The 19,402-nt window shown below is 35.1% G+C and overlaps 1 protein-coding gene across 4 annotated transcripts in view; it reads left to right on the top strand.

The window, feature by feature from the left end:
• Positions 1-19,402, top strand: part of LOC134750242 (flotillin-2) — a 470,025-nt gene that overhangs the window by 29,859 nt on the left and 420,764 nt on the right. The gene's annotated exons all lie outside the window — the stretch shown is intronic.

Genomic DNA, 19,402 nt, shown 5'->3' with positions numbered 1-19,402 from the left:
AACGTTGCTACGTCTTGCCCATACGCGTCTGATAGATAGTTTCCCCGCATCCGCGGATAGCTCCATGGATTGTTGTCCTTCAACTCAAGAAAACCAAACGATTTAGGATGCAACAACATCAGAAACGCACTCCACGTTTCCGTATTATCGATCGATCCGAATGCGGAATCAAAAACTTTCTCAGATATCATCATTCCTCGTCTCACCGCTTTGCTTCCATCTGGTCCCCCATCTGACACTAATGACCCGGCAATACTTATTAACTCTATGTCTGGGACATTCGCGGGGTCATTGGATACAGGAGTTTTGATATATCCGATTCCTTCAACGGCACCGGGACTCGCGGGCGGGCCGTCTCCATATTGAAGCCATTGAGCGACAGTTTGAATACTCTGCGGAAGTTGTACCAATCGAGACTCACTTAAACTAAGTCCTGTACTATTTAAAGTGTATATAACTCCTGGAAAACTGATGTGATCGAAAAGCATACGTCCGACCGGCAGGTCTTGAATGACAGGAATTCCGTGGTTACTCAAATGATCTTTTGGCCCTATTCCAGACAACATAAGTAGTTGTGGCGATGCTATAGGACCAGCTGATAAAATGACTTCTCTCCTCGCAGTTACATTTCTCTTTAGACGATTCCTGACATACTGTACTCCATAGGCCGTTTTCATCGTACTGTCAATTAAAACTTTAGTTACCCGGCTCTTTGGTAGTATATGGAGATTGGGCCTATTCTTAATTCCGTGCAGGAAAGCTTTAGCAGCGCTTACTCTCTTTCCATCTAACGTGGTAGTTTGAACATATCCAAACCCAAGCTGTTCAGGAGAATTGTAATCGACTGTGGGGTGACCCAATTGTTGCCCAGCTTCCAAAAACGCCTCAATTAATGGTGTTCTGCAACATAAACGGGATCATATAAACATCTAATGCGCGATAAAAGTACCTAAAGCTATTATAAATTTAAATTCATAAGATGGCTTACCTGAATTGCGTGAATTCTACGTTCATTTCACCCTTTTTTCCTCGGTATGGAGAATCTTCCAACCCTCTTAAGTTCGATCGCTCGGATTTCTTGTAATATTCTAATACTTCATTGTACGACCTGTTGCAAAATCAAGCGATAATGATTAATTTAAAATTAATTTAAAAATTGACGCAATAACAAATGACTAAAACTCAAGTAGAACGGGTACAATGTTTTGGTTGCTTTCCCTTGTAATCAGTAATCACTTAATCTTTACCTGTATATGATTATAATGGGTAATTATATTAATAATTATCTTTCAAGTGGTTAATTACGATACCATCCAACGTTTCCATCAGCTGCTATGCGGTCCCACTCCTCGGGCCGGCCACGCGTGTATATCATGTAGTTGATGACACTGGTTCCTCCTACTGCTTTTCCTCTTGGCCAAAAGCACTTTTCTTTTATCATTCCTGCCAAAAAATATCTTAATTATCTCAACAATTCAACTGAGAGTATATATATCCTCATTCAAGTATAATATTGAATTTGAACGCTAGCACTAGGTATACAAAATCATATCGGCAACTTGAATGTAGTTTTGAATATCTCTTCAAAACAAATAAAAGTAATGTCAAAAATAAGGTAAACTTCCCATATTGTTTTCGTATATATTAGTTGATTATTATATAAAATGAATAGTCGAAACGAAAATTGTTTTAACACGTGTCAAATAGGTCGTTTTCTTGTTTTTGTTAACAATCTACAATTATGTATCTGCTCTATAGCTCGTTTATGTTTATACCTGATCTTGGCTGCAACTTAGAGGCGATTAAATTAGCTCTATCAAATCTAATCTTTAATGTACAAAATAGTATCTTCTCTACCCATGCAAACGCCAGGCTCCTTATCCATATAATACTGCCACGTGTAATCTGTCCTCTGGAAGTACGGCGCGATTGCAGGCACATCCGTGGTGAACATCTCCGGTTTCCCCGCTTCCAGCAGCAGGACCGTGACCCCAGGGTCCTCCGTCAAACGGGACGCCAGCGCGCATCCGGCGGAACCCGCGCCGACGATTATGTAGTCGTATTGGGTTAATGGTTGTTTTAGACCTAAAAAAATTTGAAGTGGTGTGCCTCGGCTACGAAAAAGCCCTTCTAGCAACTTCGCCAGCGAGCGATTTTTTTCGTGGCCGTTGAATTTTGAATTACGCGTTAATTCTCATAAACGCGAGTAATGACATTCTAATGTAATGATACTAATGATGCAAGGCACCTAGGTTTTACTAGGCAATCAAGTCGCTGGACTCGCTGGTTTTTGAATGATTTGATGTAATACGTAATTGCAATTGATTAATGGCTGGTTGTATAAGGATTAGTAACAGTTTTTAATATAAGAATCGTTACGTAAGTCGTCATTAGTTTAATATCACAATATAATCGATATGTGACGTTTTCAATCAAAAGGTACCACATTATCGCTTACCATAAGGACGAAAATTGCTTGTATCTTTATACGAAAAACTTGTCAGAGCGTCCTTATGGCAAGCGACAATCTGGTACCTTTTGCTTGAAAACGACACATATATTTACGGTATTCATTCAACACGAATCAAACTCCAAGTGGTTTGATTTATGAAGTGACAATTCTTATAGTCCACCCCACCATCATTAAGTTTTTCTAAATATAATCTAAATTATGATATAATTGCTAAAAAAAACAACTGTGCACGTCATAGCTAATATTATGTACTAAAGCATCTGCATAATAAGGACGCGATGTATGCCATTTATATATGTCACATTACCAACATCATTAAATTGTTAAGACAAGTTATTTCCATATAATCTGCATCGTTAAAGGAAATCGAATACTCGTATCGGTCTAGTCGGTCGGTCGTATTTATTATTCTTGCACTATGTCTGTATCTTTACGTATTTAAAACAATGTAAACAAACCACAATTAGGTATTTTATTGGACAAGAAAATTCTTCAAGTAAATTAATTTAAATTGTCGCGCCAAAACTTATAGAAGTATTACTACGATTATATTACTTACTTACTCAACGTAACAACGACCTATTGTAATCGTGCTATTTTGTTAAAAGGAATATTTCGGGATGATTTGATTAATCAATAGTAATTTAGTTTTGTAATATTTGCTATTTGCTATTTGAAGACAGCTGAACCGTTTTTAATTAATAAAATTATTTTACAGTACATATGGTGCTACTTTTCTGCACTAGTGCGTAAATTAGCACATTTCGTAACTATGTCAAAAATGTAAACTGCCATATGTACTGTAAAACGTTGTACGATACACGTGCGAATAGGTAATTCGCAACTCGTGTCATTTTAAAACACTCCCTTCGGTCGTGTTTTAATTTATTGCCACTCGTTTCGAAGTTCCTCTTTTTCGCACTTGTATCGTAAATAACTATTTTAATACAGTTGCTCAAAAAGTGCTACTTTTCGTGGCTGTTTAATGCTTTTTACTATTCCAATTTTTTTAAATTTATACTAGTTAATGAGTGTTAATATTAGTTTCCTTTAAACGTCGTAATCAACATAAAAACCTACTGTTAATGTAAGAATACGAAAAATATGCATATTTCATATTTTATTACTTACCTCTTCATCATTATAAGTATTATAACACATTTATTTTTTAATGTTGAAAAACCGTTCTTAATAAGTTGTCTGAATGGAACGGAACACCAGACCTGTCAAAGAAGAGGCGTTTTTTCTTACTGCAAGAATGTTTTAAGTTTCCAAAGGCAACATTCGATATTGTTTTAATACACAAATAATCGTAAATAACGATATTTAGGTAATAATAGTACAATGTTTTATATTTACAATTGTTTCTGTCTTATAGAACATGCATTTGAAAAAAAAACTTTCATTGAAGTGGGTTCAATAATAATAACTAAATCCATTCTAGTCGAATAAAAGCAAAAAAACACCTCTTCATAATGTCAATGTCAATGATGTCACAGAATTAATAATATAAAAGTTTCAAATTCCTTACTTGTTGTTTTTCTTACTTTTTCGCAACTGTATTAAAAACGTCGTTCGATACACTTGCAGAAATGTCATTCTTCACGTGCCAAGATATGTCGGTACTTGTGAAGTATTAACATACTTTCCGCACTAGCATCGAAATGTACTATTCTTCTTTGCGTAGGGGGTATTTCACATTTAGTCCCATTATCATCACTTCATCAGATTACGATGGATCCTCGATCCTCAAGAAATCAAGGTAATTGTTCAAATACTATAGACAGACCTATAGTGATTTAGGAACTTTAGACAGCGACGTCTAATGAAGTGGAACACCAATAAATAATGGCACTTTCACTTTGTTTTGTGGACTCGGTTCTTTCGTTGCTAAAGATTATAATTTTTAACATCAAACCCTGTATGGCAAACTTAACCTCTCGTATGCGGCCTGTCAAATTTGATCATTGAAAAAGTGACCTTCACATTTAAAACAATAGATTTAAATTCACACTCACGGGTTGACTTACCATTCGGTAATGGGTATTGGTCTCTGAGAAAATCAAAGAGGTCCAAGGGGTCCTTCGGGTCATAGTTGGGGTTGACTGACTGCATCAACAGGTCAATAATAGGGGTCTGTCTGTATGACTGCATCCGCCTAGATCTGGCTTCTCTATTAAAGAATGTTGGGTATTGATATCCATCGACGGAGAGTTCGTCAGTTAGTAAGCACCACAGTATTGTCACCACTATGAATTTGATCCCATGTGCCATTTCTTTAGTTCGATTTATGAACCTGGCTGTGACAAAGGAAGTATCAATGTTATTAGTTTTGAATATAAATAGTATTAGGTACATACATTGTTTCAACGCAAAGTTGCATACCTATTTTGTAATTGCGTATTAGGTCACCGGTTTACAATTTTAAATTCACCTAATAGCACAATCACAGCACAATCGTATTAAGACTTACTGCGAAATCTCTAGTGATCGAACAGTCCTGAAATTTGGTATGTATATAAATTAAAGGCCCCTTTTTCATGTCCACACCATTTGTGTAGAATTCAATAAGCTTTAATGTAGCCTTACACCATATTTTCATAGAGAACGTAGATTTAGAGTAAAACGCAAATTTCTCCAGGATGGTACATATTTTCCAAGATGGCTGCGATTCCTAGAGGTCCCACATGTCTAATGGTGTGGACATGAAAAAGGGGCCTTTAATTTATATACATACCAAATTTCAGGACTGTTCTAGAGATTTCGCAGTTAGTCTTAATCCGATTGTGTTACTATATTTTTATGTACTTTCGACGTCAAAGATAGGTACACTTTTGCACCCTACTCTTTTTGTAATAAGGCCAAAACTTTAAACATACCTTTGATATGACGTCCGCTATATCTATTTTTGACCTGAGCTTTAATTAGATTTTTTTTACTGAGAACGCGAGCGAAGACGTCACTTTACATTTAAGTATCATGTTTTTATCAAGTCCGCTATTTGTTTTTAAAAATATTCACTTGATCGGAATATTGAATTATGTGAATTGTGATTAAGCTGACATATACTTACTTATTAATATTTATGACATGTAAAATTTGTAATTTTATCAATAAAGGAATAATATGGATATGAATATTATAGTTACACGTCATGTAACACTATTAAATAAATATACATTTTAGAACACATCACAAAAATACAATCATATTCATATTCATATATTTTATTGGTAATAAATAATTACATGTCAAAATAATGTAAATACAATTGTAAATAACATTCTTAGTTTAAGGTACTATTGCTAAAAAATAATTCTTTATGGTCATAGAACGCCTGCTCTATAAGCCATTTTTTAAGTTTAGCTTAATAGCATAAAAATAAATCTCAAATATATCTAAATTTACACAGAGATTTTGGACAGAGTAGCATGGCGGTCTTTGGTGTCGGAGGCCAACATCCTCTTCGGGTCGTCGCGCCACAGCAGTAAGTAAGTAAGTATATCTAAATTAATAAATAAACTTTTATGGAGCTAGGAAAAGTGTATTTAAGGTTTTTTTTTTATATAGGAACTCCTCGGTTTAAGAAGTCGAATATTGTTTTATTCATAGTACTACAGCTGACTTATATGTATCTTGACATCATAGTCTGCAGGAAACTTTTTTGACAACCTCATACATTATTCAATCTCCGTTCAATCAGATTGTTTTTATGGTTCTGTGCGGTGCCCACTCCGCGCATATTCGGGTGGATGATCTACTCTACTAGACTTGACACCCGATGCTATGCAATGGTTGGATGTTACCTTATATAAAATACTGTATATAATTTTGCCTACGTGACTATATCGCCATACGATTAAATAAATATGGTACTATACACTAAAGGCGCTGTGACACTTGCTTCTGTTTTCATACGTAGTAGGTATTCTTGTAAAGAAATAAGCCATAATCATAAATTGTGACGGTTGTGAAGTAAAAGGTACCACATTGTCGCTTACCATAAGAACGAAATTTGCTAGTATCTTTAGGTATACGAATAACCTGTCAGAGCGTCCTTATGGCAAGCGACAGTGGTACCTTTTGCTTGAAGACGACACAATTATTCACAAGTTTTCTTTTAGCTTTAAGACGTTTATTAGCTCTGTATGGACCAAGGGCACAATTCTTGAACGGTATTAGACTGGATTAGTAAAATTTTGTAAAACTACCAATATTATTCCTATAACATAATTTTATTATGTACGAGTAAGTACATTAATCGCGAGACTGAAATATAATATTATAACGTATGCGGAGTGAAATCTGGACAAAACTAAATGTCGTATTAAATAAAAGCAACATGGTTATTTTTCATAAATTTATATGTATTTTTTTTAAACAGTTTTACTGACACATTTAAATAATCTCATGACCTCTCTGTAAGATTTTGTGACTCAGCGGGCCGTCATTTTCTTCAATCGATCTCTCCCAGGAAACTGGCTAATGCTGGAATGTTTACCTTAACCAGACTTTCTAGTGGTAGTTTTTTTTAAAGAAAAAGGATGTAAAATGCATAATATACCTTCACCTCTAACCTCAGCTTCTCTCCCTATACCAAGCACAGGTCCGCTCGTGCATGGAATACTGCTCCCACCTATGGGACGGTTCTGCCAAATATCAGCTGGCGGCCCTGGACTCAATAGAGCGCCGGGCTAATAGACTCTTTGGCGATGACCCATCTGTCAAGTCAAGAATACAGAGCCTTGAGCATCGCCGTCGAGTCGCTTGCCTATCGGTGTTCTATCGGATACATTCCTGGGAGTGCGCACAGGAACTGCACGACCTGATCCCACCTTCCCCTTTCCATCATCGGACATCCAGGCGCGGGGCGCGAATGCACCCGTTCGTGGTCCACATTCCATTTGTTCGGACGAAACGTTTTGCCTCCTCCTTTTTGGTACGGACGGCTAGGGAATGGAATGCGCTCCCGCCATCTGTATTCCCTGATCAATATGACCTCGGTCTCTTTAAAACAAGAGTGAATAGGCTGTTACTGAACCGGTGAGCTCCATCTTAGGCCCTGTCTTCACTTTCCATCAGGTGTGACTAGGGCCAATCGCCGATCAGTTTGTAATAAAAAGCAAAAACCCACTTTCGCAAAATGTTCCACTATCTTCGCTTTCGGCCATTGGGAAATAGTGCTGGAGAAATTACATACAGTGTCGCGATGGTGTTCTTCTAGATTGACCACAATTTCAAGAGAAAGAATCAAATGCCCATGAAACTTACCGAATGCATTGACAGATACCTATATAGACTTTAAATTGGCAGTTAGATATAATTTCAGTTATTTTTTTTGTTTACATGTTCAAACTTTGTCCAGATTTCACTCCGCATACGTTATTTTAAATTATTGTTAACCGGTATAGGTAATTAATACCTCTATTATGAATTTATACATTTTTCTAATACTGGACAGCAAGCAAGCCCTGTTCACATCCTTGGAAGTTCCTAGAAGTTCCTAGAAAAAGTTGCCCGTAATAAAAATAAAAACATTTTGCTACTGCAACATTGCTCCGACTCAGATTTCAATTTTTACGAATTTTAAACATTGAATGAATGAATGAATGAATGAATGAATGTATATTTGTATCAAACAAGCGTTTATATACAGCCACAGGTGTTTCATTTTTGTTTTTGGACGATCCTTGTTTTGCCATGACTGGCGTATACAAACACCACTGGCACTGGCACTGGCACCTATTATATTGTACTTTGCAAATATACAATAGTGTAATAAGTTAGACATGCCTAAATTTATTTGTTTTACTGAAAACCCTGAATGCGCTTTAATAACGCCTATTTTTTTATTAAGTTTTCATGGTATAATTTTCACTGTATATTTCCATATGTAAAACATGTTTTAATAAATAATACAATGTTATAAACATAAGTATGCCTTTTATTTAAATCAAGTGAAGAATTGCAATTAATTTTACCATCACAAACAAGGGATAATAATCTGTCCTCGAGGTACTTATTTGCATCTTTCATATAATGAGGCTGACATGTTCACCTAGAGTGTCCAAAGCCTCCATAAAAACCAGATAAAAAAAAATCTCATATATTTCGTGTTATGTTGATAAGAAATATGTTTATCAACAGAATTACGAGGTACCTAACCCTAACCAATACCCGCCAGGCTAAACAGGTTGTCAACATTAGTTCCATTGGTACACAACGAGGGCGCTACTAGTATAAACGAACTTTTGAAGGGGACATTTTTGTATGGAGTTATCGTTCTTCTCCTAGTGAGTATTATTATTGGTATTATATTCTTTGGCAGCAAGGCTTAAGGAAACTACTTTTTTAATACAGTTGCTCAAAAAGTGCTACTTTTCGTGGCTGTTTAGCGTGCGGAAAGTTGGTTTCCTTTAAACGTCGTAATCAACATAAAAACCTACTGTTAATGTAAGAATACGAAAAATATGCATATTTCATATTTACTTACCTCTTCATCATTATAAGTATTAAAACACGTTTATTTTTTAATGTTGAAAAACCGTTCTTAATAAGTTGTCTGAATGGAACGGAACGCCTGTCAAAGAAAAGGCGTATTTTCTTACTGCAAGAATGTTTTAAGTTTCCAAAGGCAACATTCGATATGGTTTTTATAAGTATACGTAAATAACGATATTTAGGTAATAATAGTACTATGTATTAATATTTACAATTGTTTCTGTCTTATAGAACATGCATTTAAAAAAAAACTTTCATTGAAGTGGATTCATTCTAGTCGAATAAAAGCTAGAAAAACACCTCTTCATAATGTCAATGTCAATGATGTCACAGAATTAATAATATAAAAGTTTCGACTTTCGAATTCCATTCCTTACTTGTTGCTTTTCTTATTTTTCGCAACTGTATTAAAAAACGTCGTTCGATACACGTGCGGAAATGTCATTACGTACTTTCCGCACTAGCATCGAAATATACTATTTATTAGTACCGCAAAGGTAAAAAAAGATATAAATTGTATAAATTAGGCATTTTCTTAAGAACTACTATTTAATTGTATTATTTAGTATTAAGTAATAACATTCCACTGCGAATTAAATATCGTCATTGAAAAGTGACTTATCCGTTTTAACTGTTTTTGCTTTGTCTAACAAGGTCACTTTGAAATTCAGTACTTTAACGCGTTGCGATAGTTTTACGCATATTGACCCGAAGTTATTATACTTAGAGTCGTAAAAGGATATTGTGATATAATATTTGGTCGCAGCAAAAGACATCGTGTTTACTTTTTAGGGTTCCGTACCCAAAGGGTAAAGACGGGACCCTCTTACTAAAACCAAAGATAGATATAACTCCGTGATAGATGGATACAGTCTAAGGAAAAAACGTGCCTCGAAAATCACGAAAATTTGATTCTCGATCAGATGGCGCCACTAGCTTTGGCCTACTCTCGTATAGAGGGCGTTGATGGTTTCGTTTGTTATTTATAATTTTAACGCATATTAGTGAAAGAACATGGGTCAAAATAATATAAAAATTATTAATGTAAATAAAAAAAATCATTTATCCATATTTAAATACATATTAACGTATTTTTATAAATCATCATTTTTAGTTTTAAAGTATGTCGATAGATGGCAGTGAATTTACAGTGGTTACAAAATTTACTATGACAGTACCGCTCTATCTTATTATATCCTCTTTCCTAAAACTCCGCTGTCCGTCTGTCAGTCTGTCCGTCTGTCTGTCACCAGGCTGTATCTCATGAACCGTGATAGCTAGACAGTTGAAATTTCCACAGATGATATATTTCTGTTGCCGCTATAACAGCAAATACTAAAAAGTACGGAACCCTAGATGGGTGAGTCCGACTCGCACTTGGCCGGTCAGTTGGCCGGATTTTTATGTATATTCTTCGACTTACATTAGAATATAGGTTTCCTCTTGACAAGTCAAAAACTAAGTACTATCATCACCTAAACGGGTTTAGACCTATAAAAACACTGTATTTGATTTATACTTACCTTGTAAAAAATATTGGATATTCCATGTAGCATGCACTATAAAACACACTATTTTTTTATCTTGTTAAGGACGATCGTGATAATAAAGTGCTTCGGCGCCTTTATGCTATCAAATCTGAAAGGCGACTGCCCCGCGATATGTTTAGCACTGGTCAACTGCGCTAGAAGTATTAATTAGACCGGCGAATTTAGGCCAATGTCATTAAAATTGCAGTTTCGGAACAGTTGCAGACAAATGCAATTGACCTTAGATGTCATTAAATTGTATTTTGTGGGACTTAGAATTCGCACGTATAACTTCGGCCGTTATGTCTGACCGGCAGCTCGAAACTGTAAGATAATATTCGAAATAGTTTTCATTGACATTCTTTATTAAGTTTTCCTTCATAATTTTATGGACTTTCGGAGCGATTATTTCCGAAAATTAGAGCAGGCTCCAAGGAGATGTTCGTTTGCAAAAATATCGCACCGCAGTTTGACTACTGATCCTTGTAGTGGGGTTCCTAGGCTCCTAGAAACCCGATGTTGCCGGGCTGAAAAGTGGTGCCGTTACCCCCACCAGCCCTTTGAATTTGCCCCTTACAATTCTCATACATTACACAGAGCCTAGGAACCCCACTATAAGGATCAAAAGTCAAACTGCGGTGCGATATTTTTGCAAACGAGGTTTACTGAGAGCCCGGTCTAAATATTCACTCTATCAAAAATGGTTATTGAAGAAACCTCTATTCGTTAAAAAAATCGTGTCCGACGACATTCCACACCATATGGTTGAAACAAAAATTCATCCCTTCTTTACGTGTACCGTACGGGAGGCACCCGAAAAAATATTTCTTCTACTTACTTTAAGGGGGTTAAAAAGGAGATGAAAGTTTGTATGTTGTACAAGGGGAGCAGTATGTAAGCGGGGTATAAAAGCTTTCTTTAGTATTTACCGAAAAAGGGGCAAAAGTCAATGAGGCGAAGTGAATGAGTCAATTAATCTGTATAATTAATCATTATTATTGTAATCGAAATGACCTCATCAATTTTAATTTATTGGGTATCTATATTTTTGACATGTATAAAATTAATTACTTATATATATTCAAATTGGTTTGATACTGTGTATCCACTACTGCATGGATTCGTCCTTATTAGCAATAAAGATATTGAATTGAATTGAATTGAATTGAGGTACTATAAAACAGAAGTCATGACAAAAATGTTGCTCCAAATTTAAGAATGATGTTTAGGAACGACTTCTATTGCACACGGCAAACTCAGTTCAAGCGTGGTGTCAGGCGAATTGAACAGATTTCTTGCCGAAAAATGAATGGCCCCTGAGTTCTCCGGATTTAAATCTAGGTACTGGACTTTTTTGTATGGTTGTACATGCTTTTGAAACTTATAATTATAAAATCAAGAATTTGGAACATTTAAAAAAGTTATCGCGTAAATTTGGGACGAAATGCCGATGGAGGGGAGGTAGTGTGTGTCGCGTGTGATGAACGTGTTCATGCTGGTGATAAAGGTTAAAGTGGAGTCGTCCCGGAACACTTATTATGAATATTGAATATTTCATGAAATATAGTTTTTATTGCATTTGTTATGTATGCGAACTAATTGGACACAGTATAGGTACCACAGACAAATATTTATTGTTAAAGAGTTTATTTAACGTTCGCGCAATGACAAAAAAAATCCAACGACTGAGACGTGGATGTGATCATTATACTTTTATTTATCAAGGATATGCGAGCAATTTCTGTCATTAATTATGTGTAATTTTATGTTATCGCTAAGTTTTTCCTTGCAACTAACCTCTATTTTGTTCTGGCGTATTTGCAAGGCAAACTGTATATGTTAAGACTGAACTGACCATGAAGGGCTAAGATGTCTCAGTATGAAACTGCCATTGATAAAAATATGCCGTCCCTTTTACAGGTTTAATTATCCATTATATACATATAATGGGATAAATCAGTAACTATTTTATCTTAGACCATTATTATCTTTTCTTTTATTACATAAAATATCTAATATTGATTAGGTATTACACACACACATAATTCCTTTGCGAAAAGACACCTTGTTTTGTGTGAAAATAAATTTCTCATATAACCGGCCTGAATGAAACATCCTCTCATGAAATCTTATCAATTTGCAAGAAAATAAAAATTATATTTATTTTATGGAACGAGGTTTTTGAAGAAAAGCTATGCATTGTCACGCGCCAATAAATGTCGCAGCGGTACTTGCGGCTATATTAGGGACTAAGAATAAAGCGGACTATCTATACGAGCCCCAATGCATATGTTCTCGTCTAGTCAGACCATTTTGTGAGGTTCTCCCGTTTGTAAAAAAATATTTTAGTTAAAAAATCACTAGCGGTTAATGCTAATACTAACGTAAAGCTTGAACACGCCAAAAACACGCACACGTTTTTGTATATAATTTTTGTCAGGGGTGGTTAATTTTTTTTGCTTAAATTAAAATCGCTATAGCATGAGGAACGTATAATAGTTGTCAATTCTATAATTAGTTTTCATGATAACGAGCTTTAAACAATGACAGAGTTAAATCACTTTGCACCAATAGCCTTGGAAAATTAGATTAGCCTTTCAAGTGGCATACATCATTTTTGAGTTAAATGAATTTCGATTTTATTTAGTTTTTGGGTTTTTGAAATGTTGCGGAGACTTTAATGAATGTAAAGACACCAAGAAAGCAGAAAAACACTAGATTGAAACGAGAAAAAAATCAAAATTAGGAAACATACAGCGTTCTTACATAAAGACCGAAAAATCTATCTTTTCTTATGTTGCAAAAAAGGTACAAATATCTCAGATTCATGCACAAAAAGTGAAGTCAAGTAAGATTAAGAGCTAGTGAGAGCTTATCTGCTCTTAATAGTGGTGCTAAATGAAATTTGTATGCAAAATGTAGGGTATAAAAACGTTTGATCGGTATTAACGTAAATATTCCAGCGCGTTAATTGTTAGACTATAGATTCTATAGAAATGCAAACTTCAAAAAATAACACAGTATAAAAACTTTGACTTGTATGTGTTGCTAATACATTCCAGAAGATTGCAAGATAAAAATAATGCTGTATTTCTAATTATTTATTGGTTTATCAAGCTACTTGTGATTGCATCAAGCGTCACCGTTGATTGATTCGCATAAGGGACATTGAACATAGAAATATATTCAAGAAACATTTGTGAAACTGACTTAAAACCTATTTTTAAGAAGTCACAGCTCACAGTTACTATTCTAGTAGCATTCATCGTGTTGTCACTACACTATAACAGTGATGAAGGGGTATTAACACGATATACATGCTGACAATGCCTAAAGGGTACTTTTGGCGGATGGTTCTAAATTAAGGCGGATGGCAATGGACTGGGACATATCAAGGAATATTTGAAAAAGACACCCGTTAATAACTCTGGCTTTGACTACTTAAACATACGGTAATCACATGTGATTATGTCGTGCAAAGTGCCTGTGTCCTGGTCATCACACAATTTGTGACATGTCAAATCCTGAGGCTGTAATAAAATTCTAATATATCAGCATGATAAACTAATATTTGCAACTATATTCAATATATATTTCGCTCTATTTTATGTGCCCAAATTATGGCGTGTTCAAGCTTTAGTTTAATTTTATGTGGAAATATTCTACAATAAGTAAAGCTAAATACAAGAAATACCATTTTTTTTCGGGTAGGAATATGACAGATGTAGAGGGCAAGGATAATAACACAAATTAAATTTTAATTGAAATTTATTGTCACTACCAATGGTTTAGTCTTAAGAGTTTTAAAACCTGCTTCCAAATTAACAGCGTTAAAAAACCTAAAGCTTTATGAGCAATAAGCTGTGGTTATCAATTTTAACGATATCATTAACTGTAATTAATTAGACGGTGAAGTAAATTGCATGAGACCTCACGTATTGAATTCTATTTAGCTTGGTAATTAATATTTTTCAACTCCTGATCACCGACCGATTAAATTTCATCGTGTAGTATAGAATAGATGAGTTTTGGGTTGTGATACTTACGCGCCTGCATATTTTTTTTAGCAATTTAGTTTATAAGCATACAATGTAATCCATCGTGATTGTCTTAGAAGGAGGCAGTGCGTAAGCAAGCGCCTAAATAAAACCTCACAGCTTACACAAGAAGGAAAAACGATGGCATCTGGTCCATAGGAGTTAGTAACTTTGTCCACTTTTCTCGGAAAAACGAAATTTTTTGAATAAGGTCTGCGTCTAACATGTTTTTTTGCTCCATTGTGATTGTGATCATATGTGTCGTTTCCAAGCAATAAGTCCCACTTTGGCGCTGGCCATAAGGACGCTTTCACAGGTATCTAAGGTTCGTAATAAGATACAAGCAAATCTCGCCCTTATGGTAAGCGAGTAATAAAACGAATGTCAACCATATTTTTGATTAGTCAATCAAATATTTATTTTAAAAACAACACTTATAATACCTGACACGAAAAATTTCTTAATTTACGATCTACCGACTTATGTTCAAAGAAATAAATGGTGACCAAATTCATAAATATAAATTTAAAATTAGTATTTTCACCTTTCTTCGTCTCTCGGCAATGACAAATTTTTCTTTGTTTTTTGACTACTGCACAAGTGCACAATAATTACGTGGTTTCGGCATTTCAAAGCGTAAGCGAGGGAAACGTGCGGTGCAGTGCGGTGCAGTGCGGTGCAGTGCGGTGCGAGCGCTCAGGCGGGCGTTCGGCGGCCCTCTGTCGGTTGTATCATCGACGATACGCCGAGCGGTAGGCATATAGCGCGTGGCCTTGAGCGAGTGACGGAGGCCTGCCTACGGCTCGTGGCAAGACTCGGGACGAGTGAAGAATGACATTTCCGCACGTGTATCGAACGACGTTTTTTAATACAGTTGCGAAAAAATAAGAAAAACAACAAGTAAGTACCTATAACAGCTGGCGGATTCACCAATTAAAACTATATTTATCTGCTGAATGATATGTAGTTTAATGTTATTTTTACAAAGCGTTCTAAATGTTCTCATTTATATTATATCTACCTTCTTGACACTTGCGTTTCGTTCTTCCTCATATCAATGACGTTTTGTTTTAATCAACAGTTTTAGGTATGCTAATATATAATACTAGACATTTACTGGTATTAATCAACTATTAAATATTAACAATATTTATAACAATGTTGATAATGTTTTATAAAAGATTCAATTACAATAATACCATAAACTCTTTAGATACACTCAACGTCAGAGAGCTATATATGTCTATCTCACTTTACTACTTTAGGCTCAGTGTAGGCTGTCAAGCCTACAACTGAACCAGTCTATATTACTAATAGGAACAGTCTTAGAAAATATCTAACAGTCGGCCTTCCTGGTAAACATTTGTTTGTCCCTAAACAAAATACTAACAATGAACTAAAAAAAAAAAAAACTTAATAATTTTAGTTACACAAACGTGAAACAATTTTCATATTCATTAACATGTGAAATATGCCAACCCATTGCAGTCAGTCATATTTCCCATACTATGAATTCATTAAGATGTGAAATATGCCAACCCACTGCAGTCAGTCATATTTCCCATCCCATGCGTTGCCTTTGGAAACTTAAAACATGCAAGAAAAAACGCCACTTTGACAGGCGTTTCGGCAGCTATTCCTACCTCTACCTTCCATAATAGCTATTCCGTTCCATTCAGACAACTTATTAAGAACGGTTTTTCAATATTCAATATTAAAAAATAAACGTGTTATAATGATGAAGAGGTAAGTAATAAAATATGAAATATGTATATTTTTCGTATTCTTACATTAACAGTAGGTTTTTATGTTGATTACGACGTTTAAAGGAAACTAATATTAACACTCATCAATAAGTAGTCATGAATTGGAACAAGTATAAATTAAAAAAAAATTGGAAAAGTAAAATGCACTAGATCGCGAAAAACAACTTTCCGCACGCTAAACAGCTACGTAAAGTAGCGCTTTTTGAGCAACTGTACCGATTAAAAAAGTTATTTTAAGTTTTTGCGAACTTTGTAAAACGTTGAAACAAAGAATCATTTGAAGACAAAAGGTTGCTTTAAAAATAATTAGGGGTCAACTATGTAAACTTCTTTCGTACAGAAGTTTGGTGAAGTAGGGTGGGCAATGTTACCTATCTGTTTTTGCTCTTTTCTATACAAGTCATATAGGTACAGCATTTTCAAAAGCGTTAGGGTTGTCTCTTGAGAAAATCTATTACAATAGTTTTAAGGCCAAAAGTATAATTTATACCGTATCTATTACTATATATACGTTAAAGTTCAAAAATATCTAAACAAATAACGACGAGATAAATGAAATATGCTTCTCTATCGCTTTTCCTTGGTTATTCTTATTTTCGTTTTTCGCGGCAGACCCTCACCAAACACACAGGGTTTTTCGGAAGACAATGGTTTTCCATTTCAGAGCAATTCGGTATAAAACATTAAGCGGATAGTGGACGGCCGATTTTTCATGCAAACATATTGTCGCCATTTTCCTCTTCGTATGTTAACCATAGCCATTTGGTTGACTTTTCAATTTTTTGATTATTATAAGAATTAAGTAAAAGCCAAACCAAGCCCATACAAAATGTAAAAAGCTCTTTAACCTTATAATACGCTATAATGTCAATATTTCGAGAGGTGAATAGGGACTGTCTTGTCTTGTATCGAGAAGCGTTTTATTTAATCGATTCTCAACTTTCCTCTTGTCATTTTCGCAAAAATGACTAAAATTCCTTCCGGCCATACAAATTTACCTTTTTTATAGACCATCGTTGGCAATGTCATTTTGACAGTTGCCGTCCTCATTTCAAAACTTGTATTCTACTTTCTGTTTCTTTGACATGAGTAGAAAGGATTATTTATGGTTTAATGGAATCTGTAATACTCGTACATACTGTGAATATTTAATTATTTACTTTCGTGTTTTCTTCTGAATTTGAGGCGTTATTCCGACTAGTTACCACCAAGATGTTGGTAACTAGTGGGAATAACACCTCAATATTAGAAGAAAACATGAAAGTAAATAAGTACCTAAATATTCTTTATGAACAACTGGAATTTTTTTCTCACCGGTCCCCGGTGGTAACAACTGAGAAAAATAATTAACAGTAGTAGTAGTAGTAGTAAAACTCTTTATTGTACAAAAAGAAACATAAAACGAGAAAAACGCATCATTTGTACAAAGGCGAACTTATCCCTTTCAGGGATACACACACAGTAACTATGTATAGGTATTAACTATGTGGTAACTACTGGAAAAATATATCCAGCAGTTACCACCAACTCACTTTAGACCCACTTGCGCCATCCCACTAACCCGGGGTTAAGCGGTTAAACCGTGTCAACCAGTGTCAAGTTGTACTGGTAACCATGGTAACTCCAGGTTTAACCGGTTAACCCCGGGTTATTAAAGTGCAAGTGGCCCTAAGTGGTATCTGGGTGGGATGATTTTTTCTGTTATTCCTAGTGGTAAAACGTGAAAAAAATCTCAATGTTTACAAATAAATATTCTTTTATATATTCTCAGTTGTTACCACTATAACAACTTGGTGGGAACTAGTGGTAATAACCCAAATTAAGTCCTCTAAAAAGTTATTGTTCGGGTTAATAAATAAATAGATATATCGCTTTATGGCATTTCTTTATTTGGTTTAAAACACCTGTGTTTCAGAGACACACATCAGAACATTCTTGCTATGCCCCAGTTCATACTTATCTTAACACATTTCCTACTTAAAAATATATAATAAATTACGTGTTTTGTTACAAATAATAAGTGTCAATAAATAGTTGTTACTCGTAACTTACTTTTTCATCACAGTTGCGGTAAGGATGGCTCCTGCCCGGGAGTAATAGTAAGTACTCTAGGTATCATTATAATTTCTTCCCATCAGGGAGTTTATATGTAATTCTTTAATCTTAATAATTATTATTTTTTATTTGATTTGTTCCCAAACTTGTTCATAGATGGCAGCACCAGTCTCTCTCTCGCTACAACGTAAATCCGTAAGGAGTTCGTTTAGGAGGTGCAAGCGCGCACTGCTTGCCCTTAGAGCTGGTCAAAGACGCCTAGTCTTACTAAGATCAAAGATGGCATATAGTCGAGAAATTCGGACGGGCACCGCCGTGGCGGGGTGGCCTAGGGGTTCATGGCGTTAGTCGCGATAGCTAAAGACGCCGGTTCGAATCCGGCCTTCACCACTGGAGGGCTTCGTCACTTTTTCTTTAATATATGACATCTATGACAGTTCTTAATTATTTTATTTAAAAATGTAACCCATTATTCATAAAACATAAACGCCAACAAACAGAAATGTGTAATTGTCAATGGAAGACAAACTATTATATTATGTGAATATATAATAGATAATTAGATATTTGCGGCTTGTTGAACTTTTATGAATAACGACATAATAAACGTAAACTTGCTAAACAGGAACATTACATATCAACCAAACATTGTCAGACTTCAGTGATTTTCAACAGCTGTCTTTATTTTGACCAAATGTGATAAAAATATTGGGTGTAATGTAACTAGGATGTTTAGAAACTTAAATTTTTCAAAGTTATAAAAAATTGCGCTGTCTTTTATTTCACACTTATTTAAAATAATATATTGCGTCTATTCATACAATTGACTTTTCCATAAATTATACATATAACGCCTACACTGGATTGGGAACATATCAGATTATTTATTGCCGCGAGTGCAATCTAGGCGTCTACAGTTAAGGTTGAAGTACTTACTTGAAGTAGTAAATCGATATGTTAGTACTACTTAGTAGGTATCGTACGTGACACTATCTTCCTTTTTTGGGAAAACTCTTTTGAGATTATCCATGTGCTTTGGTC

This window comes from Cydia strobilella, chromosome 19, assembly GCF_947568885.1.
Source record: "Cydia strobilella chromosome 19, ilCydStro3.1, whole genome shotgun sequence".
In the NCBI taxonomy this organism is placed as follows: domain Eukaryota; kingdom Metazoa; phylum Arthropoda; class Insecta; order Lepidoptera; family Tortricidae; genus Cydia; species Cydia strobilella.
Note: the sequence above shows the minus strand (reverse complement) of the source record. Positions and strands in the feature narration are given on the sequence as shown.